Source organism: Ambystoma mexicanum, chromosome 3q (assembly GCF_040938575.1).
Source record: "Ambystoma mexicanum isolate Mex_15411 chromosome 3q, UKY_AmexF1_1, whole genome shotgun sequence".
NCBI classification, from domain to species: domain Eukaryota; kingdom Metazoa; phylum Chordata; class Amphibia; order Caudata; family Ambystomatidae; genus Ambystoma; species Ambystoma mexicanum.
The window spans coordinates 286,307,574-286,334,930 of record NC_090926.1 but is presented as its reverse complement, the minus strand read 5'-3'; the positions used below and the strand labels follow the sequence as shown (position 1 = coordinate 286,334,930).

General features: G+C 47.2%; 2 protein-coding genes across 6 annotated transcripts in view; one reads left to right on the top strand and one right to left on the bottom strand.

Moving 5' to 3' along the window:
* DGKA (diacylglycerol kinase alpha) overlaps positions 1-27,357 on the top strand; it is a 542,794-nt gene that overhangs the window by 256,944 nt on the left and 258,493 nt on the right. The window lies entirely within an intron of this gene.
* The window catches only part of PAN2 (poly(A) specific ribonuclease subunit PAN2), a 1,309,324-nt gene that overhangs the window by 1,280,896 nt on the left and 1,071 nt on the right, over positions 1-27,357 (bottom strand). The window lies entirely within an intron of this gene.

Sequence of the window (27,357 nt, the reverse complement as noted above, 5' to 3'; positions counted from 1 at the left end):
CTGGCACTTGTTTCCGAGATTGATAATGTAGTAATGATAGCCACAGCATCCACCATCCCCAATGTGCAGGCGCCAGCTGTACTTTAACCCCAAATGGGTCAACACTGTGGGGGCAACTGTGGGTGGTGGCAGCAATGGTTTGGAACAGCATCACTAGTAAGCTAGAAAATATTTGGGTCCCGGCACTGGTTTTCTTACAAATTAAAGCACTGCGCGCGGGCAAGTTACAGCTGTGAAACGTGTGTTGATCATGTTGCTTGCTGACTGAAAGTGCATGCCTGGACGTGTTGGGCTATGAACCCTATGTAGGGGGAGTGGGGGCGTGGTTGCAAGGTCGGTGCTGGGTCCATTAGATCACGTGGCTTATGTAGAGCGCCTAACTGCCAGACTGTAGTGCGAGCCTTACATGTTAGAACAGTACACTGCAGGAGAAGGGCGGTCCATGATCAACCTCCGTCACCAGTGCAGGGAAAGGGCGATATCTTTGGCAGAGAGGACTGGTACGTTGCATTCAGCAGTTGCTACCCGTGGGTGCCTAGAGCGGTGCGTTTTGCTGTGGCACGGAAGTAGTGAGTGCTAGGATTACTACTGAATTTGGCAACGGGACTCGGCCAACTCCAGAGGTGGAAGGACTATGGAGGAACCCATTGCACTTGTGGGGTATGCTGTATATTACATGGATGCGTATTCGGTAGACTGACGTGTGTTCATGACAGATGCACAGCACCTGAATTGCTTTGACGGAGAGGGCTAGTGCTGTACAGTTATCAGCAGCACTTTCTAGGCGTCTGGTTCCGAGTGCTGTATGCTTTATGCCAGTGAATTAGGGATTGCTGCTTGAGACCCGAATTTGGGCATGAGAGAACTGTTATGGGACACTGCACTAAAGGAAAAACAAAGGAAATGGAGCCCTAGAGAGCACAGATGCAACTCTCTAGCCCAGAGACAACTGACTGCAGTTTGGTGCTCTGCAATTACATGAGAAACGTACTTTACATTGCATGCAAATTCAGTAGGCCGTAGTCAGGTTTTTGCATGGTAAACTAACACTGTGCTACATACAGGAAAAGGTACTTCACATTGCTGAAGAGTAAAAATCTCACGGGTAGAGCTATTCAGCGCCATTAGCATCAGCAGCAGCAGAGGCCTAGACAGGGTAGGGCCTGAGCAGGCAAGGCCCACCCAACATCTGTGAATGCCCACTCAGCAGCTCTGTGTGGGCCTTTACAGATGTTAATGTCACTGCAGTGGGCCCAACTACATTAGCTTCAGGCCCCACTTGTTAGACAATCCTGGCTAAGCCTCTGATCAGCAGTCCTCTTGGGTTGGGTTCAGGGGCGGCACATTTCTTCACACCAGTAAAAAAGCAAAGTGTCTAATTTGGTTTGGGGGCAGTCGGAAGGGCTTCCCGGCCAATTGCCTACACTTGTGCAGGCCCAGAGTTTGTGCTCTGGCCTATCCCAGAGGCTAACATTTCATAGTATGGCCTAACAGCATAGCAAGGCACACCGTGGCCTTTCCCCCACGCTTCTATCACATGCCTCTGCAGTCAGCTGCTCGCTTCCATCTGAGCGCAATTTCCCAAACTCGTACCACAACTCGACTCGGGGGTGTTTAAGCCAGCATGGTAAAACCAATCATATTGGAGCAGTGCGCCCCTTGCACGTTTATTAAGTAAAGCATTTTCTCAGTGCAGGCTACACTCTCCAAAGATGTTAATCGGCACAGAAGCTTCCTTACAGTTTATGGAGAACCAAAAATAAAAAGAATGCCCCCCCCCCACCCCCCAAGACATCGCTAAACACATCATCCTGGCACAGAGAAGCACCCAGTAATAGAGGCCAGATGTATACGACAGGCAGACAAACTACATGAGGGATATCAAAATAGTTAAATGTACAAAAGGGGAAAAAAAAACCACTAAACTAAAATAAGCACTTTAATGTCTTTAGCCAAGGTAAAGAACAGAGACCTACCCAGTCTTTAGGGCTCAAAGTAAGTCCTGGCACCAGGGGGCCTAGGGAAGGATGCCAGCCCACATGCGTTCTACCATATTTCTTTATAGGACACCGGAGTGACTGGCATAGTAGCAGCACAGGGCTGATTAGGCGGTCAGGGGCATTAAGCAGTCAGACATGCTTGACATTTCAAACACAGGCTCTGCTACTTTTTTGGAGTTCTGAGTAACAGCAGTCCAAGTGGTAGTACCTTTGGACTTTAATGTGCTTCTGTGGACGGGGGGGGGTGGGGGGTTGTCTATCAAAAAGATCCTAACAGAACCGTTGGCTTTTATTCTGTACCTCCGTCACAGGAGGGAGCATGCAGAGTAACCGGCATGTACCATGCCACCACTCCAGGCACCATAGTGTCCTGGTCAAGGGATGCTCCGTGCAGGAAAACTCCAAAGGGCTTTCACCAGTACCCCATCAATTCCTCAGAGGTACTGATGGGAGGGTCAGTCAGCCTCTTACACCCTCCTAATCAGAGGGCTTCACTACGATTCAAGGCGTCTCTGAATTGTCCATCACGCCAGCAACTAATCAGCCTAGGCATCTGCTAGGATCCTTTGGGAAGGACGGCGCATTCTTTTACATTTCCCCAGAGTGCCCAGCCCGTAGACGGGTTACTTAGGCTAAATCCAAGCATGCTGGGAGACTACAAAATGGCTAAAGGGGCCTTTCCTCACCAAGAGGATGTATATAGCCTTCTCTGTGCCCATGTCCTACCACTAGAAAACAAATGGACCCGTTATAGGATCAACACACTGTTTAAAGCGAGTTACCTCAATTGTGAAAGTTAGTCACTAGAGGACAACATTCATAACAGGCTTAAACAGTCCATCGCTTGGATGTCTCCTATCCACTTTAATTGTTCCCAGATATAAAAGACTTCTTGGGCTGGGTCTCCACCAACTGGAGCTCTTGTGAGAAGAGGCTTCAGAACAACTTGTCACAATAGCTGGACACCAAACACAGAGAGCAAGTTTCTCCCCATTTGATAGATGAAATGGTTAGAACTTAAATTCTGTACACAGCACAAGCCGTTTCATATTTGTGGGAGTCTAGATCTGTATTTTGAGACCACTAGAACATGCACACGATACAAAAAGCAAAGCGGTTACTTCCTTAGGACTGCATTTTTACAATAAACTACATCTTGCTTAGAATAGTTTTATGCTGAGCAGTCCTTAGGATTAATATACTTTCTCTAACAGTTTCAATGCTACTGCAGTCGGGTGTATAAATGTTAACTCCCCTTCCTAAAACCAGCAGGCATTAGGAGAGTACAACACACTGTTTAGCATGCAATGGGCACATGTCTCCTGTATGTAAAAGGATTGCTGAAAGTTGGCCATGTTTTATAATCGGCTGCTTTTGTGTCAGAACGAGAGAGTAGAAAGAATGTGTGTGCGCGCGCGACTAGACTAGATGACAAAGTCAGTGATTCAGTTACCCTCCATAGGGGATGACACCCACCTGGGTAGAAGCACCACTCTAACAGTGGGTTTTGAAGAGGCCGTTCAGCAGGTCCAACATGAAGAATCCATCACCAAAGCCACAAACCTACCTTTGGGATAGAAAGGGTTAAATACTGCTACCTTAACCAACCTTACTCCCCCCCCCCCCTTGAATTTATCCCTGTTGCCAATCTCATTCCATCATTTCCCCTCAGTCACACCACAATAGTACTGAGACGAGGACAAGGCCTGAAGGCGGTTATGCGGGTTTGGCATGTCCAGAGAATACTAGTAACTATGGTCGGGCAAGGCTTAAGGACTCGCACCTGCAACCTGTTGTGGCTGCAGGTGCATAAAAGGTGGAGCAGACGAGAGGGAGACCAGCAGGAGAGAAGCCGGGCCATGTGCGTCTAGGCTGCAAGGAGAGAAATCATGTCAAGAGGGAGGCTGCCGAGGAGGGATCTGCCGGCGATCAGGATGCCGGCAAATATCCAGGCGAGACGGCCGCTGAGGCGGGCCGCAGGAGCATCACAGCTATCAAAGCCTCATTGGCCGTGTGCCCACAGCCAGAGCTGTGGGGTACAGAAGAGACCCCAGTGTTGTAAGCTACTGGCAGTGTCCGCGAGTGGTAAGCGGAACTGCTGGGAACCCACAGAGAGGTTTCCAACATGGGAGCGCTAATCGCAGCATTACAGAGACGTGGAAGCGGAGCAGAGAGCAAGGAAAGACGATGCCCGGAGGAGGCGCCAGGGTCCGGTGAGTGAACAAAAGGAACACTCGTACCGGGGCGCTACTGGGGCTATTGTAAAGCAAATGCAATTGCTGAACAAAAATCCAAATGCAAGCAAAGTAAACTCAAAGTGAAGGGTTATATGAGCAAGTTGAACTATGAGAGAAAGCCTTATGAATTAAGCATTATTGAATTAAGCACTATTGAATATCAAACTAAAAGGAAAACTTTGAGAAGCTTATGAATGGAAAACGAGCATGCGTGAAACGAACGTAATAAATACTGAAAGGCAATGAAAGAATTCTATGATCAGGGAAAAGCAAGTGATGAACGTTGCTGAAGAAGGTGAAAGTGATATGGTGAGGGAAAGACACCACAGAGTGACCTGTGTGAAAATAACATTGTGGTAGAGCCAACAGACTGGCAAGGAGAAACCAAAGTGAAAGTGAACCAGAATACAGGGGCAGTGACAGAGAAACCTGTGTGGAAAAGAAAGCCGAGGGTTATTGGTTGCGTGACCTGTAATGGGTGGACCGTGTGGTCTGACAACCACACCTAAACGAGAAGGCAGAAGTCAAAGCGGAAGCAAGCAATTTGTGTAAACTCTTGACGAACCAGAAGGAGTGTAAAGTTGACCTGGAGCTGGTTTTTAATATTAAGAGACTAAACCGAAGTGCGAGCTGGCAAGCTGGACAAGATGATGTCTTGGGGAACAGCAACCTAAGACTTTGTGAACTTTGTTGTTGCCTTGGGGAAGGGAACATCAAGCCCCGCTTGGAAATGTGTTGTCGGAAGGTAACCCAGAGACTTTGTGAAACTGTTTTGAACTTGGGGGAAAGGGTGCTGGAAAGCCTAGAGCTTGAAGAAGCTTGTAACTTCATTTTCGGAACACTACTTACTTTGTTATTGACATTCCCACAAATTGTCTAGCTTTAGTTGGGAGGGCAAGCATAGGTTTTGGACGCATACAGACTTAAGTTGAACTTAACTCACACTGTCCTTAGTTTCTTAAGGTAGGGAAATCCCACCTTAGCATAGGGCAAGTTAGGCCTTACACCATCCATTTAAAGTTAATAAAAGTTTTCATTTAAACTTTGAATCTGTTGTCTGTGTCTTGCTTCATGATAACTTCACAGTACACAGAGTGCAACACGGATTCAGGGAATGGCAAATTAGGGGCCGAGGCTACCTGTGGTCTGTACTCATTTACTATACACCAGGTGCTAAGGGTTCTGTGAAGTTACATTTTCTGGTTCCGACAAAGAGCTTCTTGTAAATGTAGGTCCAAAGTGGCTCTTTTCACCTATCCTAGTATGGTTAGTGGAAAGTCGGAGCCATCTGAACCCATACTCATTAGCTGTGCCCACATGTACTTCTAGAAATGTTGACCATCAGGCAAAGAACAGAGTTTGTACAGTGAGCCAGAATCCTTGATAGTGTCCCCTTGAAATCTGCCCCAGAGTGTCCAGCCCACTGAGGCACACAAAATCCTCTGTGGGAACGAGGAAAAACATACCCCTCACACCACAGGCAGCCACAGGCCAAATGCCCCCACCCCCCTCTCCTTGTCAAGATGCCACCGCTCACATGATGTTGTGGCACTTCCATAACTTCTGCCCAGAAGCAGATAGCTCCATAGTTCCCACCCACAGCCATGAACACCAGGCAGGGTCTCAAGTGAGTCAACGTTCAAAGAGTCCTATCCGATTGCTAGGAGAGCAAGGGCGGGGGAAAGGGGGTGTCGATGCCGCTGCAGGCATGGTATGGCCAGTTCCAAAACTCTGAAATGGTTCATTTGCAAGATCCCAGCCCCTTACTAGTTGCACATCTCTGCTAGCGCATAATTCACAGCTCTCTTCCAGAGGAAGGGTGTGAACTCTGGCATAAGCACAAACATTTCAGCGCAATGGCTTTATTGGCCCCACTCATTATCCACTTTCAAAACGGTCATCCAGCCCCCCCACTCCCCTCCAAATGTGGAGGACGGCTCTGCCCCTGCCTTGCTGACCTATAGAGCCATGGCTGGACGGACCAGGGCACGTTAAACGGTGCATGGGCGTCGCTGTTCACAAATGCCAGTGGATGAAACCCAATGAGAATATCTGTTCTATGCAAGGATGCTGCCACCGCAGAGGAGTATATGATCCACAGTGTTCATAACAGAATGCTCACTGTTCCTTCCCATCAAGGGGGGGGTGTTCACACTGGAGCACTGCCGAGCAGGAGCACTGGAGCAGAGTGCTCCTGCTCAGCACCCTCAGTCCTGGCAGCAGGGCACCTTTCCTGTTCGATCTCTGGACAGCAGACTGGCTCTCCCAGGGAACTGACACTTTGCTTTGTGGTGAACAGAGTATTACAAGGGGAGGAACCATTAGGCACTGATGGTGGGGGGGGGGGGGAAGAGGTTGGGAGGCTATTGGTAGGGACTTTTGTCCTTTAAGAAATGTTGAGGGGGGATAAAGCGAGAATGTTGTAGAATGCTGCAGGCTTTATGACAAGGACTATGGCTTTAAAAGCCAAGGGGGATTGGTTAGGCTCACATTAATCTGCACGATGCTATTGTGATTTTGCATGCAGGAGGGGGAGAATAAAACTAAAGCCATACTCTTATTGCTCAACAGATTTGTATGACAACGTATATAGTGTAAAGTCTGTTCATTAGGGTAGGCTAGTTTAAAAAAAATGTAATGTGTTTTGCTTCAAAAGCAAAGCAAAACCTTAATAAATAGCTATATCAACTAAACCTGTCACAATGTGTTCAGTTGCTTAAATTGTCCCCATCCCGGTTTCACCAATTAAATAAAGCGTGTGCCTTATCTGCAGGTCTGTAAGTGAGTCACTTCGTAGTTTATATGTTAATATATTATGCCATTATAAAAAAAGCTTAAACGACTACAGAGTTGCTCCATATATAATAGTGCAATGTAGGTATTTTGCACTACAAATTATTTGCCACTTGATTTACTTATGTTAACTTATTCTAAAGTCACTGATGATGCTCCTTGAAATGACCTTTTTTGTGAAGTCACTTCTGTTGTTGCAATCCATATGCAAATTAGGACATTTGCATGTATGTTATGCGTCATGACTTGGCTAGTCTGGCATTTTTGGGCAGCCAGTCTAGCCCCTGCTTACTGTGGCATGACTTGTTCTGGGCATCCTGTCCGGGGCAGCAGTATTGCTGTAGGCTCCTGCTCTGCAACCTCCATGTACAATGAGGGTGCATAGCAGGAGCACCCTCCATGTCCCGCTCCCGGCTGCTGACTGCACCGCAGGCCCAATAAGGGGCAGAGCAGGAGCACACAGCTCCATGTCCCACTCTTGTCCGAATGTTGCAAGGAGAGGGTATGGAGGCAGTCATCATTGATTGTGTGCCAGCTTAGCATTCATTTTCTAAGGTGCATTTGTGGGGGAAGAAACAGGACTTTTTTGTGCTACACGCCCCCCATAATATTGCAATGCAGGATACTCCTCTTCTGAAAATGTGCACCTCTCCCAACATTTGAACGGTTAGCACCCGCAACCCCTGAGATTTTAGCCTAGGTGTACCCCTGAGGCCATGCCCCCCCACACGTTTAGGGATGGGGCGGTCACACACAACACTTGCATTCATCCACTAGTCACATACATACAAACAAAAACAGCATTGACAAAAACAAACACCAATATACACGCATACATTCATAAACATATAGATTTAAATTAAATACACATATATACACATTTAAAATAAAAAATAAATAATAAAAACAAACTTACCATACCTCCATGCACCCTTCAAAAGCACCCACGCAGCCAGGGGAGGACAGGACGGCCCGCCAGCTGCTCCTACACGTAGACACACTGCCTGACAGGAGGCAAGTCCTCTCCCGTCATTCAGTGCGTCTACATTGTCAGCTGAATGACGGGAGCGGAGCCTTGCCGTCTCCCATTAGTTTGCTGTTCGTTCCGGAACCAAAAAGCTTGGTACAGGCTCACAAACAGCAAAATAATTTCAGGGGCAGAGAGTATACAGCACATTCCCCCCGTATGAAGATGAACCATGCTGCCTTCTACTCAGGGGGGAGGGCACCGCAAGCACCCCTGGTGAGTTTGCATATCCTGCCTGCCCCCCCCCCCCACCCAGCCCCTTCCCTGGCGAGTGCCCTGCAAGGCTTGCTGGGTGCGAGTTGCTGTAGCCGCTTTGCGAGCATGGAACACGGTGGCCTCCACCCAACACAGGTCCCCTCAGCACATGCAAGTCCTGACCGCTGCACAACCTCGACGTATGGGAGGCCGAGATGGGCGGCTTGCCTGCGCTAGGAACTAGTGCTCGGCGTCCTGGCCTTGGAGCCATGCCAATTCCACAGACTTCCTTTCAGGAGTTGCACATAGCGAATGAAGTTTATATTCAGTTATAAAATTGAATTCCAGGAAAATCGATGGTCGGCAGAGCATGGCCGTCGCATGCCAATAAGCAGTCCCAGCTGCAGTCGTGCTAGAAGCCATGGCGCTCGGGACATTTCATCCATTTCAAGGAAACCCCACCGTGCAACATGAAGGAGACTGGCAGCAATTATTTCTCTTGCAGTGGGGGCTTGGGTGGCCAGTCTCTGGCTGAAGACGGCTGTAAAGCTATCCAGGGGGGTTTAGACAGTAGTGGCGGCCGCCCCTAGGGTAGTCTATGCTTTAGCCGCTTCCCCTCTCGCTAGACACTTGCAAATTCTTCCCCAGGAAACAAAATCTACCTACTAAGGGCACAGTACAAAACAAAGCATTTCTGATTTTTTTTTTTAATATAAAAAAAAAAAAAAAAAAAACACAAATGTAAAAAATAAGAAACTCACGTGCCGCCTAATTCTTTACCTCTCAGACTTTCTCTCGGCTCCCAAACCCCCAATCTCATCCTTGGTCTGTCACGGTGAGCTGCATTCTCACCTCCTAGGACCATCAGCTGAGCACCAAGAACCCACTCCTGGGACAGTGCGCCGCAAACTTAAAGTCTACAGGATAAGATGGGGGCGTGGGGTGTCTCTGGCAGGTACAAAGGAGATTCTGGAAGTGGAGCCGCAGGGCGAGGGAAGGTTACCAGAGGACCATGCGGTTTGTATAATGAAGTATCATTGGCACCACTATCCTATGTAGCCTGCCTACCCCAGTCTTACTGTTCCTATAAGCCTTCATTGGAACCAGAATGCTAACCAAATGCAATCACCTGTATGATCATGACACAGTACTATTGCGAGGCTCCATGCTCACTGTAACCAAGAGCCAAGAAGCCCACGTAACCAAGAAAACCTCATGGAACTAAGAATTGCATGCAACAGCGCCTCGATGCCCTTGGCCTGCTAGTGGCTCTACAAATCCAAATAAATAAAATACATTGTAATACGATTAGTTTAATCGATTTGATGTTGACCAACTCCAGATTGACACAAGGCCACGACTGTACATTATTCCCACCCTAAAAACACTGACGGCGAGAACCGGACACAGTATATACTCCTCTTCCCTGCCTCCCACCTTCAAAGTGCCCAGAACCCTGCTGCACAGTGCGCGGAAGTTTGCACCAAAAAGTAAATACATGACCTACATACAATCATCTGGATAAAAGGGGCAGGGGGTGCGCGGTTGGGGTAGAGCGGCATTTTGACTGGTGTATGAAGATAGGTACCAAAAAAACAAACAAACAAAAACAGGCAGCCAACATTGAGAGGAAATCAGTCAAAATGTGGGCAACTACAACGAAAACAAACAGAAGGAAGCTACTCTGTACAATAAAGGTCATAAAAAGCTATGAATTGCCTAGGACTGTTCCGCTCAGAAATAGATATTCCCCAACATACGTTATAGGTGTAATAGGATGGCAGGCAGTTGGACCCAAATAGCTGCCAGGGCTTAGTCCGACTCTGTTGAATATCAGGCCCCATCGGAGAGGCTTTCAGATGCGGGGGGTGGTGGGAACTCACCAGCAATTATTTATTTATTGTTAGCCGCTTATACAGGAAGTAAAATACTGTTTCAAAGCGCACGTACAGAGAAACATTCAGCGGTCATTAGAGAAGCTTGCATGGTGGCAGTTGGCAAAGGCAAGCCCAAATCCTGAGGAAAAGGGGCAACGCCTGGTTCGCTACAAAAGTGGGCAGGGATTACAGAAATGCCCTTCTCCTCGCCAACAGACAAGACCTTGTTCCACCCCTCCCCCACCAAAGGCTTCTTCAGAGCTTCAATAATTTGTATGCTTTTTGTCAGTACCAATCCCTCCCTCCCCCACCCCCCCCACCGCCACCCCCCCACCGCCACCCCCCCCCCCCGACCAGGGGAGTTGCTAGGTCTGGAGAAGACCCGGGGCTAAGCTGATGTTGGAACTGTTGGGACTGGGGGCTAGCTAGCCTTTTGGATGTAGCTCCTGAGATTCTATCCGGGGCTACAACCAAAAGATCAGGGGCTATAGCCCCCTTAGCCCCCCCCCTAGCAACGCCCCTGCCCCCGACATCCCCGAGATAGGAAAAGGGTACAGAATTAAAATACCTAAAAGAGCACTGCTTCCAATGGGAACAAGAAAGGCACCCCTGAGCCTCGAAAGAAAGTGGAAAAGTGCCGTATGTTCAATCTTTGCTGTCGAAAAAGGGCACTCGTCTCCCCTCCAGCTCAGAAGGTTTCTGCCGCTCTTACAGACAAATACCCACTGGACCTGGCTAGACCACCGCAACACAGAAAAAGACGATCCTGGCACCATAGGCATCCAGAAACAGCCAGCCCACCTGGCCCTTCGAGTTCAGACTAGTGCGAACATTCTGAACCGTTGGTCTTTTGAACCCAAAAGTAAACTGGGAAAGCATGATCCTATTCATCAATCACTGGCAAGCCAACAGTTTTGCCTTTTGCAAACGCTCATTGCATTTCACATTTATAGGCACGAACTTGTGTTGGCCCCATAACCATGGACCCAGCTCAGATCCTACAAACTCAAGGGACAGTCATCAAGTGACTTTTCAGCTGCTAGTCTCTACTGGCTGATTAAATAAGGTTTATCCTTGTAAAATCTGAGGCTGAAGTACAAAGTCTGTAGCCTACACGGCCTGCTACGAAGGCCCATATAAAGCTTTCGATACCGGTACCATCCAGCATGGCACCACCAATAATGTTAAGTGCACACCGTCAATCCCCAGGATCATAAATTGTGACGAACCAACTTCCAAGGCACCAATGGTCCAGGGATGATATTGGTTTTCTAAACCATCAATCAGCCCCACACACCTCTAATACACCAGAGGGGATCCGAACAGAGTGGAAACACAAGTCAGTCATAAACCTCCTTGTCCAATTTTGGTAACGTGGACTGAACAGCAAGGGTGTGGATCATTGGTTAGTTGCAACACAGCAAAAATACTATTATTACCCAATGATAAAGGGGACTATCCAGTCAGGTTGTATAAAAATATCTACTTTAATTGTAATTGGTTATTATCATCATCATCATCATCATCACCACGACCACAACAGTTATAGCACACTACAAATCAACCCACCTGTAAAGGAATGCAGAGGACAGACAGTTTCAAAGAAGGAAAAGGGATGCACGCTGGATACCGACAGGAGGGTAGTCAGTAAAGTAATTAAATCACAACAGTTCAAGGTTACTTGGTTTCAGCTCAAAGGGAGCAGTGGGTTGTAAAATGTCTCTAGGGGCCTTCAGAGAAGGACCAGTGGACTGAACCACAATTTACCCTGTGTTGTAGGAGTTCTTGGTGCTCGACAGGGTTGAATTGGTTTCAGAGTGCTTTGCAGCTTCTGCAGCAGAGTTCAATAGGGGAGACAGCTGCGGGTATCAGGCGGCAGGCAGTTCGGCGAGCGAGGCTGGATGGATGGCTGCAGGCTGGCCAACATGGCGGTTCAGGGTCAGGAATCATTTTCTCAGTGCTGGTCTGCGGTTCTGTAGTGCTTCTCAAGGTGTCTCGGACGGCATTCGCAACTGCGGCATAACTGTCAGCAGTGTAGTCGGTTGCAGCTCGAGGGGTTAGACTGGCTCGAAAATGTCCTTTAAGGCAGACCTTGGTAGATGCTGGTCAATGCACTCCTCCGAGCTCCTTCGCTGGGCTTGTCATCCTTTAAGGTGGATGGCTTAAAGTGGAGGAGAGTGTTGCAGGCAGTTGTCTTGTCCTTAGTTTGGTTCAGAGACTCTCTGGCACTGGACACCTAGAAAGCTTGCTGAAGAGCCTAGCAGGGCGTGCTGGCTGAGTACCGGTTTTGGAGCTGCTGGAGGATCCTCTGGATTCAGAATCTCCTTCTGTTCCCTGGGATATCCTCTTGGGTATCCTGGCCTTCCTTCACTGGTGAAAGATGTAAGGCAGACTGCACCTTCAGCCAGGGTCCAAAGCGAAGTTCTTGTTTCTCCTTGCAAAGTCTTCAGATGACCTGCGCAAAGAAGGGGGCTCATCCCTCTTTCAAAACCAAATGGGCCACAGTGATTGCCTACCTTAATGAACCAATCCTGGGTCATCACCAACGATCTCCTGCATGCATGAGGTCATAACCAGAGTTATTTAGAGTTGTTAGTCAATTAGGTGGAGCTGGAAGACGAGTGGTCTTCTGTAGTGCGGTGTACCAGTCTCTTTTCTGTGGCTATTGGAGAAAGGAGGGAGGAGGGAGGAGCTTGTGTGCTTCAAATCTGTTCACCCATAAAGCCAGCACTCCAGCGCAGAGCGGAGTGGGAAGTGAGTGGTCTTCTGTGGTTCCGGCGTTTGGGAAATATCTCAAACATTTTATCAGGTGGACCCGTTATCCACCAAACAACACTTAGCTTAGATGAGGACGTGAATGAACACAACTGTATGCCTTCCGTAGTGGACGAGGAGAGTCTAGGACCACCCCCTAAGATGTATAAAAAGTAAATGTTTAAAGTAATCACGCCTGCTGCAACGTGCACTAACGGTGATGCAAATACTACTCACTTTGATAACCGCCTGAGCCCCAGACATCAGTTCCCAATCTGGCACATAACCATTACTCAGATGGTTTCTGCAATACTGGTTTTGAGCATCCGTACCGGGCTTGTGCAGTCAGTGCCTCTGCGAGAACACATAACAGAGACTCAGCCAAATGCCCTAGTACTGGAGAGTCCTAAAGCCCCGCCCACCACTCTCTGCGAGATAATACCCAATGAAACATCTGAGAACACAACAACTGTTACAGAAGGTAAATCCCCACATACCCCACACTCAGTCCCGTGCAGAGCCAGCACAAATACCAGGAGACGGCGCCAACTGCTGTGTCACAAGGAAATGAGTTTGAGAATGCAGAGTACGTCACTGGAACGGTTGTTCGCGGCTTCCATTTCTCCAGAAACAGCAGACACTGCGTGGCGTCACAAACGAGCAGCCCTCTATCCTCCCATTCTATGCACCTAGACAGTTTAGAACGCCAACACGCTATGTTAGCCAATAGAATAGAGATTGAATTAATCAAATCTCACTTAGCTTAGAGCAAAAAAAAGGAAAGCGCACAATAGCAGTGAACATTCAAGGACACAAAATGACAAGTACACATGACACTCCCATTGCTGCTGAAGACCAGAGTGTGATGCCACAAGTATCAATGAACACTGGTGTCATCACTTATTCAAGGATCGAAACCCCAAAGGCAAGCCAACAAGAAAGAGGACTCGACCATAAACATACAAGTCCCTCAATAGCAGTGACAATGGGTGATCATAGCCAATCAAATTCAAACAACCCAGGCATCTAGCCTGCCCGAAGCCAATGATCAAGACAAATCGAATCAATCACTTTGCCGAGAAGTCGAAATGACCAGTTTGAACATGATTCAGTCTTCTGACCGCCCCCCCTCGCAACTCACAACTATCAGCTGGAGCTGCCACTCAATTACATAACATCATGGCAGCCCTTTCAATATCACTGGCACCCTTCACCAAATTGTATGAGGCACTAAATGATACAGTCAAGGATCAGGTAACCTTATTGGCCATGACATACAAAACGGACCTTCCTGGAACATGTTCTGGCCAAAGTGCACAATTGATTCGACCTGGAAGTGGAAACATCACAAATGTGGCAACAGATGTGACTTGGCAAGATGCAAGGAATGTGACAAATCCACACTGATGACCACTTTGGATGGGAGCACAAACTATCATGGTTAATGCATACAACGAAGGAACTCATGATGGCTGCAACACAAGCAAGGCACATAGGGGAACGTGAGGAGAAAAAGAAAAATCAAAACTAGAGTGTAAATAAAATCTCACAATAAAACCAACCAGAAGTCACTTGCCACTCAAAATATGGGACCCAAAGGCCACTTACAAACCCAGAACAGCATCCAAAGAACTGAATAGAGAATCTGTGACAATGGAACAGGGGAATTAATCACCAGTCATCATACTGGACCCAATGGATCCAAATCCACTAACACAGACCATCAGTGCTCCTAAACAATTTTCCATATTTGGGGAAAAACCAGAATTAGCGGGGATGCCATCTCCGAAAGTTACACATCATTGGCAATCAAATACAAAATAAATAAAATCATCAACCGGAAGCACCAAAAACTGAATCGAACGGTTCAAGAGCCTTCATGCGGAATATAAGAACCCCGCCACAAGACAGCGCCAAAGGGAACACTAAAATTCAGAGGACAAACCTCATACCTACCACAAGAAACACATTAAGAACCCTGTCACCAAGGATGTCTAACAGACCGGAATCAAGAGAAGATGACGAATCATCTTCCAATGAAACAATGAAACCATAGATGAAGAAATTAGAGCCTTTCTCGAAAAAGTCTCTTACTAGGACGAGGAAACAGATTTAGTTGATACAGAGGTTTTAAACGATACACTGATCTACACAATTCCCAGAGTGACAGACACCCTCATCCACACGCTCATAGCAGAAAATCTGAGGGTAAATTCAAGAAGACAGCTAACGAGGAAAGCCCCCATATCAAATTCACTTGAACAGAAACAAATAGCTGCAGAATGCAAGTCAATGAGAAAAAAGAGGGAACCTTCAGATCGCCCCAAAGTGGATCCAAGGTCACAAACCAAAAGTGTCCATAGAGCCAAAGTTGACAACAGGAACAGCAATCTATTAAGCGTTGAGATGAGATTACACGGAAAAGAAAACCCAATAATGAACCAAAGTAAAATCGTAAAAGTGATTCATAACTGCCCAAAAATAAGATGAGAAAGCGGTGGAATGTAAGCATGAACACAGAATGGATTGGGTGAAATTGCACCTGTAGTTGGCCTTAATAAAATATGCTCTATTAGAGGTGGCGAATAACTTTTTGCTACTAGTGTTCGAAATCATGTATTATCACAACCCAGTAACAGAAACATCACCTAAAGATGCCAGAAATATTGGATCATCAAAAAGGTTTGACAGAAGAGTGGAAAACAAATTGTGAGCAAAACGTTCATCACTGCTAAGAAAAGAGCTAATCCTACCAACATTGAAAATCTGAGTGACCAATAACAATCTACCAACGACATGCTAGAGAGACATGTAGAGTTAAATCCAAGAGCAGTAAATGCACAGGACTGGTCGTGGGTGGCAAGAGCGCTTTAGAGCCGGGAGAACCACAAACATTGGAACTTAAGAATCGGCTCCTGGAATTCCCCGAGTATTTATCCATCCATTCAACACTGAAGACCTTGGATTAACAACATGTGACATCCTATCCTATCCGGAAGCAACTCAAGACCTTCCATTTCGCTTTCGCTCTTCCTCTCCCCTGCTGATGTACCAGACTGCTCTGCGCACTGGTCACCCTCTGAACTCAGGCCCAGGCTTCTTCATGTCCAGTTGCCCTTGCACTGCCTCCGGGCTCCCCACTACTTAAGGGTCTGGATCTGCAAACCTACAGTCCCTTCTCTCTGCACCTATACGCCACCAGCAGGTTGCACTTGTGAGTTAACTGCACTTACCTTTTCCCCTCCCCCTGGCACTTCTCCCCTTCCGTCTTCCCCGCACTTGCACGATCTGAATGACACAAGGCCTAGTAAAATCATTATTTTGTCCTCCCTTCGTTTCCCCCTCCTTGTCTTGTTGCGCCTAGAAACACATGTATAGGCGCGTTATAAATGCCACATCATGTCATATGCCTACAAGAAACGTGGCTAAGGGCGTCTCCGATCTGCGAGGGATACGACTGCCATCTTAACAAGGCGCACAAAGGAATAGCTGGCAGACCCTTCTCTGGTCCATTAGTGAAGAGGGGTGTAGGCCCGTCTGTCATAGAGGCCATAAATCCAATCCTCTTTACTCAAATAGTGGTCATTGAACTACAGCCACATGGTAAACAGGAGAAAACAACAATTGTCATATGTAACCTATATTGTAACCCACACAAGTTATGAAAGCGACTGGATGAAGTACTAATAGACCATAAGGATCCACACATCATATTGTGTGGTGACCTAAATATGCGACTCATAAGTGAGCAAGGGAACCCAATACCATAAACCAGCTGTTCAGGAGGGGCCTCCAGATGGCACCAAGAAATGTCAGCATACAATCTACACATGCTTAATGCACAAACTAGGGGCCACATACCAGCCAACTGGACCTGGTCTAGAGGGAATTCAACAGACATTCTGGACGATATATTTGTGCGTCTACCAACTGCTATCAAATGGTAGAACATTTTAAGATAATCCAACATGCTAACAAGCGACCATAATTTACTTGCACTGACTTGCAACATAGAAATGACAAAAACTAGACCGCTTTTTAACACTGCACTGCAATTTCTCTGGGTCGGAACAGATTGAGAATACGTCCTGCTGATATTTCTATAATGTCTGGAAAGCTTGTCCACGCGTTAAGAGACGAGAATGGGAGTCCAGAATGCACTTGGTTATTACATCAATTCTAACATGGCAGAAACAAGGAAAGCCATGGCAACGCACAAGTACAATACGCAAGTAGTCAAAGAAAAAAATTCAAAGTCTGCAGCCAGATCTGAGAAGAATAAGAAGCCTCAACCACGTAGGCCACGACCAACGACATCCTCTCTTGAAAAAGAGCAAAACACAAATACAGGAATTGACTCATTTAAACCAAAGCCAAAATGATGCAGAACAGATGCTAAAAGCTTGCAATAATCAAAATACAAAAAGCGTGTGGGAGCTAATCAACAATGAAGGCTATGACCAAATAGCAGCACAAGCCGATAAATTAACAGAACAGGCATGAGTAACACGCCTACCTCCTAATTTGAACAAAAAAGGGAACTCCCACAGTCAGCATCGGAATGGCAAATCGACTGCGATATCAAAGACATCAAAATGCGCATTGCCAAATTTAGCGCTTCACAAGCCCCACGCCCAGATGGCCTGACCAACAGCATGCTCAAAGAAGCACAGGAGCTTGGGCAGAATTCATCCTTATTGTATTGAAACAAATCCAACGCATTTCGAGCTCATGGAAACGAGCAATAATAATCCCAATATTCAAAAAGGGCAACAGAAAATCTGCATAACTACCACCTATCGCCCTTTTAGATGTTACGAGCAAAATCTTTGGCTCCATTCTGCTCCGAGACCTAAACAACTGGGCAGTGAGACCTGGACGTAGAGACCAGAGACAAACAGGCTCACGAAAGCAGTGGGAACCTCCCTCCCTGAATCTTTTTCTACCAAATCCACCAAACTCAGAGCGATACAAACCAGGTCAATCTACTATGTGATATCGACTTTGAACAGGCGTGACAGGGTTAACATTTAAACTGTGGTGGAAGTTACATAGGGAGGTGGGACTCCCCGAGCCATTAGAAGTCACAATAGCTCTATACTCTCGACACCTCGATTGAAGTAAGACTGACCAGGCAGGGATATCACCCAACAATCTACACACATTGAGGCTTAAAACAAGGGCGTCTTCTGGCGTCATCGTTATTTAACCTATATATCGGACCCACACGAATCACAAACTTTGCTGCAAGCTTTTCGTCCAAATATCCAAAATCAACATCCCTTGGATCATCTACGGAGATGACCTGGTCCTAAGGGCCAACCCCAGATTGGGCTGCAGCATAGATTGAACACCCTTCTAGCATATACCAATGCAAATCATCTAAACATTAATATTAAAAAGATGTGTATCTTGAACTTTCTTTGAACAAAAAAAACAAAGGGGAAGGCACAGCAGAAAATGCGTGAGAAAATTGGGTGGTGAAACGCTTGCACAAGTGGAATCAATCATGTATTTGGGAGTCCTAGTAAATCGTACCATAAAAGCGAATGGTACAAAATCCTAAAACAAAAAAAAAACAACCGGCAAGACAGGCAATCTTAAAAAAGTAAGAAAAATTCACGATGACACCTCTCGTACTTCTTTTACAAAGAAAAAGTACAACCCATTGTAACATATGGAGCAGAAACACTGCTCAACCTACGATGGCAGATAAGGGCGACAGTAGACAGCCTTTTTTGGAGACGCACCCTAAAATTACCAAACAAGTTTCCCCATCTCTTCAATCAGATATGAGCTAGGCCTACAATCTCTGGAGTCTACAACGCTCTGGAGTCTATAACGCTCTGGAATTACACCACACCCACTACCCTTTAAACAGTGAATCCAAGGAACTTCTAAGAAACTGGAACGAGAAATGCATAAGCTGACTAGACCACATGGGAACCACAGATGTCACACCAACACAGAATCCAAACATGATTAACAAAATAAAACAGAACAGGACTGGATATACACTCAACAAGCAAGGGCAAAATAGGTTTTAACCATCCCACTCATTCATGAAAGACGTTCCATCAATTCCTTAAAGTACCTCACGAAGTTCCCCTCAAAACATTACTGTGAGCTATTCCTAAGATTTAGACTGAAAATATTACCGACGGGCGAAGTTCTTCACAAGCAGAGCAGAAGCACAAACGACAATCCATGATGCAAATTCTGCGAGGGAAAATAACTGACTTGAATCACTCCAACATCTAATGGTACAGTGCCCCAAACTCACGAACTTAAGAGAGCTACATCTGGGACATTACATCAACCAAACTAGGTCTCTGACCTCACAGGAATGGTGGGACTTACTCATAATAGGAGAAAATACGAGCATGATCCTTGCAGCGATGAAATGCATTGAGTTTGTGCTACTGAATCCTTGCTCCAACACAACCGACGCAAAAATACAGAAATAAGTTAACTATATAAAAATTAGATTTATTATTATTCTTATATATGTATACATAGACTCTGAATCACCAACAGGACAACGAGGATCTTCTGGAAGCAAATGAGATATGTAAATTGATGTGGGACTCCTTGTAAGACTTTCACAGCTTCTTGGAAGCAGATTCTGTTGCCCTTTTTTTAAGATTAATAATTAACCAATAAAATATATATATTAGGATGGCCATGGCAGGAGGAAGGTTTGGCCCTCCCCCTTCTGAGATGCACTGTGTACTCCACTGATCAGATTCCAACTAAATATGACAGGGAGGACTGCACCTGGAGGCTGTGTCCACCCAGAGTAGTGTCTATGTGTAAGTCGTGCGGCGAGTATAGGAAAATGTGTGCGGATTGGCCCCACACATTTCCAGAGGTTGATCTACAATCATTCAATTCATTTAAAAATTTTAAAAAAGCCCAGACGAGTGCGCACCACCATGCGGATGGTTGGATTCCTCCCATAAATGATGTCCAAAAGAAAGTTGCAACCAACAACAGGCCAACTACTACGTCTCTACCCATCAAATAGAATGCACACATAATACATGAGACTCTGCAGGACGGTACCTAGCTCTTTATAAGCATTTGTAACAAGATAGAGTGCTCAGCGACATTAATTCAAGCGTTCCAAGTATAACCGATGGAAGGAAGATCTGCCATGTGCCAATTTCTGGCCTTATTATTTACCTGCGGGACAGTGAAGGCAGCTGCTCTAGTCCACTGTTGCATGCAGTATCACAAGAACATAGATTAAAATCCTCCATACCTCAAACCCTACAATCAAGCAAGGCCCTTGGTTGCAAAATGTAGGAATACCACACATATCCATATACAGGCTTGCAGGGAGGGGGCGGGGGATCGTTTCAGCTTAACAGGGCGTGCTGGTGATTACATGACATGTTATGCTCTCAGCATCCACCCTGACAAACCGTTGATGCAGACGTGTATTCTTTGCTCACCTTCCCTTACATCATACATCCAAACGAGAGGGCGATAAAGAGAGCAAGCAAGAGAAAAGCAGACAAAGAAGAAGGACATATGGAAATGGGAAAAGAAAGGAAACAAGAAGCGGCACAGGGGAGGGAGGAGAGGGCGTAAGGTAGCAAAAGTGAGACTGACTGACAGGTCTTAGAGACGCGGGAAAAAATTCTAAACTAAAATTCTTTCAAAAAAAATAAAAAAAAGACTAAAAACGGGACTAAAACCAGGACCATGACGAAGAAAAGGGATTAGTATGAAGAAAAAGAAGAATTGTGATTAAAATGACACAGGATTTAAAAAGAACCTTGCGGTGCAGACAATGCATGCCGATAGCATTGCCAGGTGGTAGGTCAACCAAGTATTCAGCCTCACAATACCCTTTTTCTTTTGTTCTGCCACTAGGTTGAGCCAAGGAAAGTTCAGGCTGGATGGCAGCTCGAAATATGTGACATGGCAGGAGACGGCTCCAGGTAGGGGTGGGGAGAATAAAGCTCAAGAATAAGCGCAAACATGTACAATGGATGACCATTCCGGTTGCAGACAGTTCAGGGGGGACAAGAATCATCAATGGGCGCAACACACAGGGCAAGATAAAGAACCACTGGAGCTTTTGCCCACTCTGGGTGTAAATCAGGCCTGTAGAAGCAGCACACCCTGGCGCGGTGCCAGTAAGGCTACAGTGGGGAAGGAATATTCAGTGGTGGTTGGAACCCCCAGGCCGGACCACAAACCCTTCAGAATTCTGACATGGAATCCTTATTTGTCCCACCCTTGCCATAGCATTTAGCCTCGCCAGCCTTCTATGCCAGTTCTCAGAGTGTCTTGGAATCATTAATGTGAGTGATGCAACTTTGAGTACAATGGCTTTCCCCCCCCTTCATTCTGGGGATATTTTCCATAGGCCTTCCGAGTCTCGCTGTCGGAAGCAAAACAGGAGATTGGAGCACTGCAGCCGAGACCCCCTTGGTGGTGGCTCTCGCATTGTGACGCAGAAGCATTGTGTTACAATTTCCATTCCGCTTGCACGGCCACACCACAGCCACCCCTGCACTCCTCTGCCCTGCAAAGTTGCTGCGTTACACAGGGAAATGCAACTTTTCAAATAACTATATTTCTTGTAGGTCTCCATAGTTAAGAGGAAAACAGGATCATGCAGCTTAGAATATTACAGAATCAAAAAAAGAAAGTACAAAGATGGTCCAGAGGGCTCAGAAACACAAGCAATACAGATTTAAGGATGCCATGAATCGCCACCTCGAGTGTGGAGGAAGAACCCTCAGTATCGCAACGCCTCCCTCATCCTTGGTTATTCGAGCACATGACTCAGCTCCTGGGCCACCCTGACTCCATCACCACTGTGTATAGTCGCCTTCTCCCCTTAGACCACTGTGTGTCTGGATCAGTCACTGGCGTATGTATCATGCACTGCAGCTGGTCTCTACTGGACGCCACGTTATTTATCCAAAATAGGGATAGGAATCAAATTAAAAACTAGTATGTATGTTTAAACCATCAATAGGAAAACGTACATATACAAAAGATAGTTACAGTATTTTTCAGCCTAGTAGTAGGAGGCATTGTACAGAACTGCTAAGTGGACCCCATGAATGGCTGGGCAAAAGTAAGGGAGCTGAGCGCAAGTGAACAGGTGCACAGCGGAGAGCACAGCACTTCCTGGAAACATTTTGCCGACTAGGATGTTAGAAGTTTACTCTCGGCATATGCTCTTATGACCTGACCTTATCCAGACCACGCTATCATTTGTGCCACAGGATTGCAATAGTGAACTTTTGCTCTCAAGTCCTGATAAAATGGAGCTTGTCGGATAGACACGGTATTTATTGGGTGCCTTCCGTCCGATGGCACAGGAAGTTGCAAGTGCTTCGAAGACTTCCCGTCCGTCTACTGCGAAGATGGGAGTAGTCCGACAGGGCCTAGGCAAAGGTCTGCACCACTGATAGCAAGCAAGCAAGCTTTAGGGCAAGGTCCGTAGCAGGGATGAACAGCAAATGACACTTTTTACTTCTGAAATCAACCGTAGAGCAAGTAAGGACCAACATTTCTGCTACGCCAGTTCACAGAAGCAAACAAAACCAGAATTTGAATTTGTTCACGTATGGCGACAGGATGATAGGAACAAGAGGCTTACGAGCACTTGCAATGAGCGAGGGACGCCCCCAGTAATTCCACCCCCCGAATGCCGGCAAAGAGATCTTGGGAAAGTTACTGAGGGCAAGCACATTGCAATATATAGGTCTTCGAGGGAGTTGAGCGCCCTTCATGGAACAGCTTCGCCCAAAAGCCAGCTCATCCAGGACACGGGTGATCTTGAACTCTGGCCCACTTAAAGTCTAGTAACTGAAGAGGTGGTGTTAAGGGCGACTCTGAACGCACTTCAAAACCTCTCCCTTGGCTAGGGACATCTCATAGCTCCCACCCCCATGCAGCAAAATAACTCACCTTGGACCCATCGGGCGCCGTGAAGGTTTCATTGCCGCACTTCCCAAGCAATATGTATTAAAGTGAGTGGTAGGCCATTTGCCATAATCGATTTGTTCCGCCGCAGGGTCTGTGCCGGCGACAAACAGCCCTAGGGGACTAGCAATCCAGATCCACCATTTTAATGTACTTTCGTTACCATACCACATGGACTGGATGATCTGTTCACTTAGAGCGGGCTCCAAGATCACCACACTATGGCCGCTGTCCTGTGTAACTGGACGACGAGGACAAGATTGTCAACGTACAAAAGAGCATAAAAGGGAATCGTTTCCCATCTTAAGTGGAAATCCGTGCACTTGGGCGAGGAAACGGGAAAGGTTAGGTGTGAAAAGATTAAAGAAGATGGGACTGATTTATAACCCAATCTTAAACCATTCCAGCCTTAGTTGGACAGCTCACTGAGAAACGGTCCTACTGAATCACTGTCACCCCATCCTTGCAATGCAGTTAGATCCAAAACGGATAATGAGCCATTGGCAATAGTAGATGACATTTGATCCCATGAAGAAAGAATCCCCATGCATCAAAGGGCCCTTTGAAGGATTCACTGCCATATTGTGACAGCAGGATAGAACCATGACTGCCCCTTAGTTGATAGGGGTCAAAGTTTTTCGGATCTGACTTTTCTAGACGGCATGAAAGGAGTTTTATAGGAGGTCTTGCTCGAGCATCAAACCCTAGCTATCCAGATCATCACCGGCACCTTTTTATGTTATTTGGTTTAGTCCGGCTACTCTTCCACGTCGCGCGTATTTTTGGGATTCTAGCAAGGGGTGAAGAAAAGAAAAATGATACCCCTTCCCGAAAATATACAAAAACAAAAAAGGGAAATTGTAGACGATCCAGTCTCTAGTGCTGCATTAGTTTCCCCCATCAGGGCCTGCTGCCTTAAAGCAGTCGATTTTAGGGAGCAAGCATCAAGGCCTCCGATTGACATCCATCTATGAAAAATTCACCAGACATCCCATGTCTTGGTGAAGAAGTTGAGGTGACGTTAGACTGTTAATTCAAACCAGGACGAAGAAATATGGCAACAAACCCATTTGCAAGTCCCCAAGCCTTATAGAACACCAATGTAGGATGCAACCTCACTTCCCTGACAAAGCGAGCCCTAAAGAACGACCCCCCCCGCCCCCATTCCAAAAGGGGCTTCATTCACTGGCAGTTGGCGAAGAGGCTGCTCCCCCTGCAAAGAAAGGATTGGATCCCATCAACCGCTCGCCGCTTCTTTCAACAACCCCTGCCTTCCACAGCGGCCAATCAGATGAACCATCGCCCCAAGTCTCTGGCATCAGGAGGACGAGCCTAGCCACTCAATTTCCAAGTGACCTTCACTGCTGCCGAGCAGTCAGAAAGGGGAACTTTCACACAACCATCGAGTAACAGAAATCCCACCCAGATACAGTGACCAAGGCCCCCCAAGTCAATGAAAATAGCGTTCTCGCCCTGTCCTCGCATTATTCAAAACGTCGATATCAGGTGCTAAGGACCAAATGTGTTGAGCTGAAGTTGCCCAGGGCAACAACTAAAGCATTCTGGGAGTGAAGGCAACAACTAAAGCATTCTGGGAGTGTTAGAGTGGTCGCACAGGGATAGGAGGTGGATTGTAAGCCAGACATTCACAGCTCTTGCACCCCCTCATCGAAGCGGAATTCACCAAAGGCCACTCTGCTTGTCAAAGGAGGCAAGTAGTCATTCCCAAGGATAGAAAGTCCCATCCCACCCCTCGCCTCCCATCCAAAAACACATCATTGATCACAAACGAAGTCATTTAAAGGCAGAGCAAGGACACCGAGTTCTCGGGTTGTCTCGCGCAAGTTGCCAGGCCTCTCCTATTTGTGCCACTCTGATGGTTTTGTTTTCACAGACGTTATACACGTAGGACTGCAAGTCTCGATGCAACAGAGAAACCAGGACTGAATTCAGTGCCCTGCCCGGGGTGCTGCGAGGGACTGCAATCTGGACCCTTCTCCTGTCCTGTAGGATATTACTGCCCTGTCCAGGGTGCTGCGAGGGACTGCAATCTGGACCCTTCTCCTGCCCAGGGTGCTGCAAGGGACTGCAATCTGGACCCTTCTCCTGTCCTGTAGGATATTCCTGCCCTGCCCAGGGTGCTGCGAGGGACTGCAATCTGGACCCTTCTCCTGTCCTGTAGGATATTACTGCCCTGTCCAGGGTGCTGCGAGGGACTGCAATCTGGACCCTTCTCCTGCCCAGGGTGCTGCAAGGGACTGCAATCTGGACCCTTCTCCTGTCGGATATTCCTGCCCTGCCCAGGGTGCTGCAAGGTACTGCAATCTGGACCATTCTCCTGTCCTGTAAGATATTACTGCCCTGCCCGGGGTGCTGCGAGAGACTGCAATCTGGACCCTTCTCCTGTCCTGTAGGATATTACTGCCCTGCCCGGGGTGCTGCGAGGGACTGCAATCTGGACCCTTCTCCTGCCCAGGGTGCTGCAAGGGACTGCAATCTGGACCCTTCTCCTGTCCTGTAGGATATTCCTGTCCTGCCCAGGGTGCTGCAAGGTACTGCAATCTGGACCATTCTCCTGTCCAGGGTGCTGCGAGGGACTGCAATCAGCACCCTTCTCCTGTCCTGTAGGATATTACTGCCCTGCCCGGGGTTCTGCGAGGGACTGCAATCTGCACCCTTCTCCTGTCCTGTAAGATATTACTGCCCTGCCCGGGGTGCTGCGAGAGACTGCAATCTGGACCCTTCTCCTGTCCTGTAGGATATTACTGCCCTGCCCGGGGTGCTGCGAGGGACTGCAATCTGGACCCTTCTCTTGTCCTGTAGGATATTACTGCCCTGCTCGGGGTGCTGCGAGGGACTGCAATCTGGACCCTTCTCTTGTCCTGTAGGATATTACTGCCCTGCCCGGGGTGCTGCGAGGGACTGCAATCTGGACCCTTCTCCTGTCCTGTAGGAGATTACTGCCCTGCCCGTGGTGCTGCGAGGGACTGCAATCTGGACCCTTCTCCTGTCCTGTAGGATATTACTGCCCTGCCCGGGGTGCTGCGAGGGACTGCAATCTGGACCCTTCTCCTGTCCTGTAGGATACGAAAACCTTTCTAGTCAGCAAAGCTGGTGCTCAGACTTCAATGGGCCCAGGGCATGGCCACTTCTCACGCTGTTCCATGGCCAGGCCCTCCTTCACCGTTTCATCAGCTTTCCACACCTTATAACCTGCACGATGGAGTCATATGGAAGGAGGTCAAGACCACCCTCGTGAAGGAGCGGCTCTCCGTTAACGCCCAGGTCCACGCCCTTCTCCCTATTTGAGACTGGGTGATCGGATCCCCACTGTTTCTTCCCCTGGTATCTTGCAGACAAATTGCCCTCCCTCCACCCTTGTTTCTCTGCTTCCCTAGCACCCCCATGCCCCCCCCCCCCCAAGATTGTAAAGTGTTCCATTACTTCCCGATGCCAGTTCTGCACTCAGTACACACCCAATTATTAAAAACGGAAGGGTCCATTGCACAGCCTGCCCCCATGTCAACAGGGGCGTTTTTAAGATCTCCTTTACTGCTTTCAAAGTATTAAAGTGTGTGTTCACAGCCAGTTTTTAAGTTTACTGCAGAAGTGGGATCCACAGGCCAGGCCAACGACATTTTGTCCAACCGATTTATTTTAAGAGGCTGCACATTTTACTTCTACCGGTGTGTATTGTTTTTAAAGGGCGACGCTGTGCATTTTTCCAGATGTGTGCGCGAGGTTCTCACCCCGGGGACTGGCTGTTCAGAGTCATGGGTACAGTGGGCAGAGCTGAGGCGTTGCCTTGCCCCGTGTCCCTTCTTCCCGGCTATCTAGTGACATGGCTGCCTTCTTCCGTTAATGCAAAATGAACCTGGCTCTGCCAAACGTGCATGGTTTTTAACACTGATGTTTAAACATAACATTTTTGGTTTCTTATATATTGGACTTTTTGTGCTGCAGTTGTCATTTTATGTTTGAATTTCTCACCTGTCATGAGACGTTCCCTGTATGCCCTTTGTTTTCGTTTTTTCTGTGACGTATGGTGGGGAAATGATCGATTATTTTGTTGATAATCGATCCATTCCAAATCTCATAATCCATCTCGAGGAGTATGTTCCACGTCATTGGGTGATGCCCTCGCAGCGTTCTGGCTTTTTTAGTCAACGGTACTTCCCATGTCAGGGCTTGTAGGCCCAAGTATATAACAGAAACAGCGAAACTACAAGTCCCAGAATGCAAAGCAGTGGCGACTAAAATGCCACGGCTGAAAGAGTTCCATAAGGCTAAGGATTTATCTAGCTGCCAATTTTTTCAGAGGCACGGCACACCGCCATATATCACCAAAGTGCCCCGAGGCTACGTTTTAGATAATTTGTGTGTCCTCCAAGCTACAACTGAAATAAAATAAACGTTGAATACGTAGTCGTACAGAAAAGTTCCTCCAAATTACTCCAGGCTGCTTGCGTTATGTCTTTCCCATCGTAGGTGGGCGATCACCCCTTCCAATTTACATTACG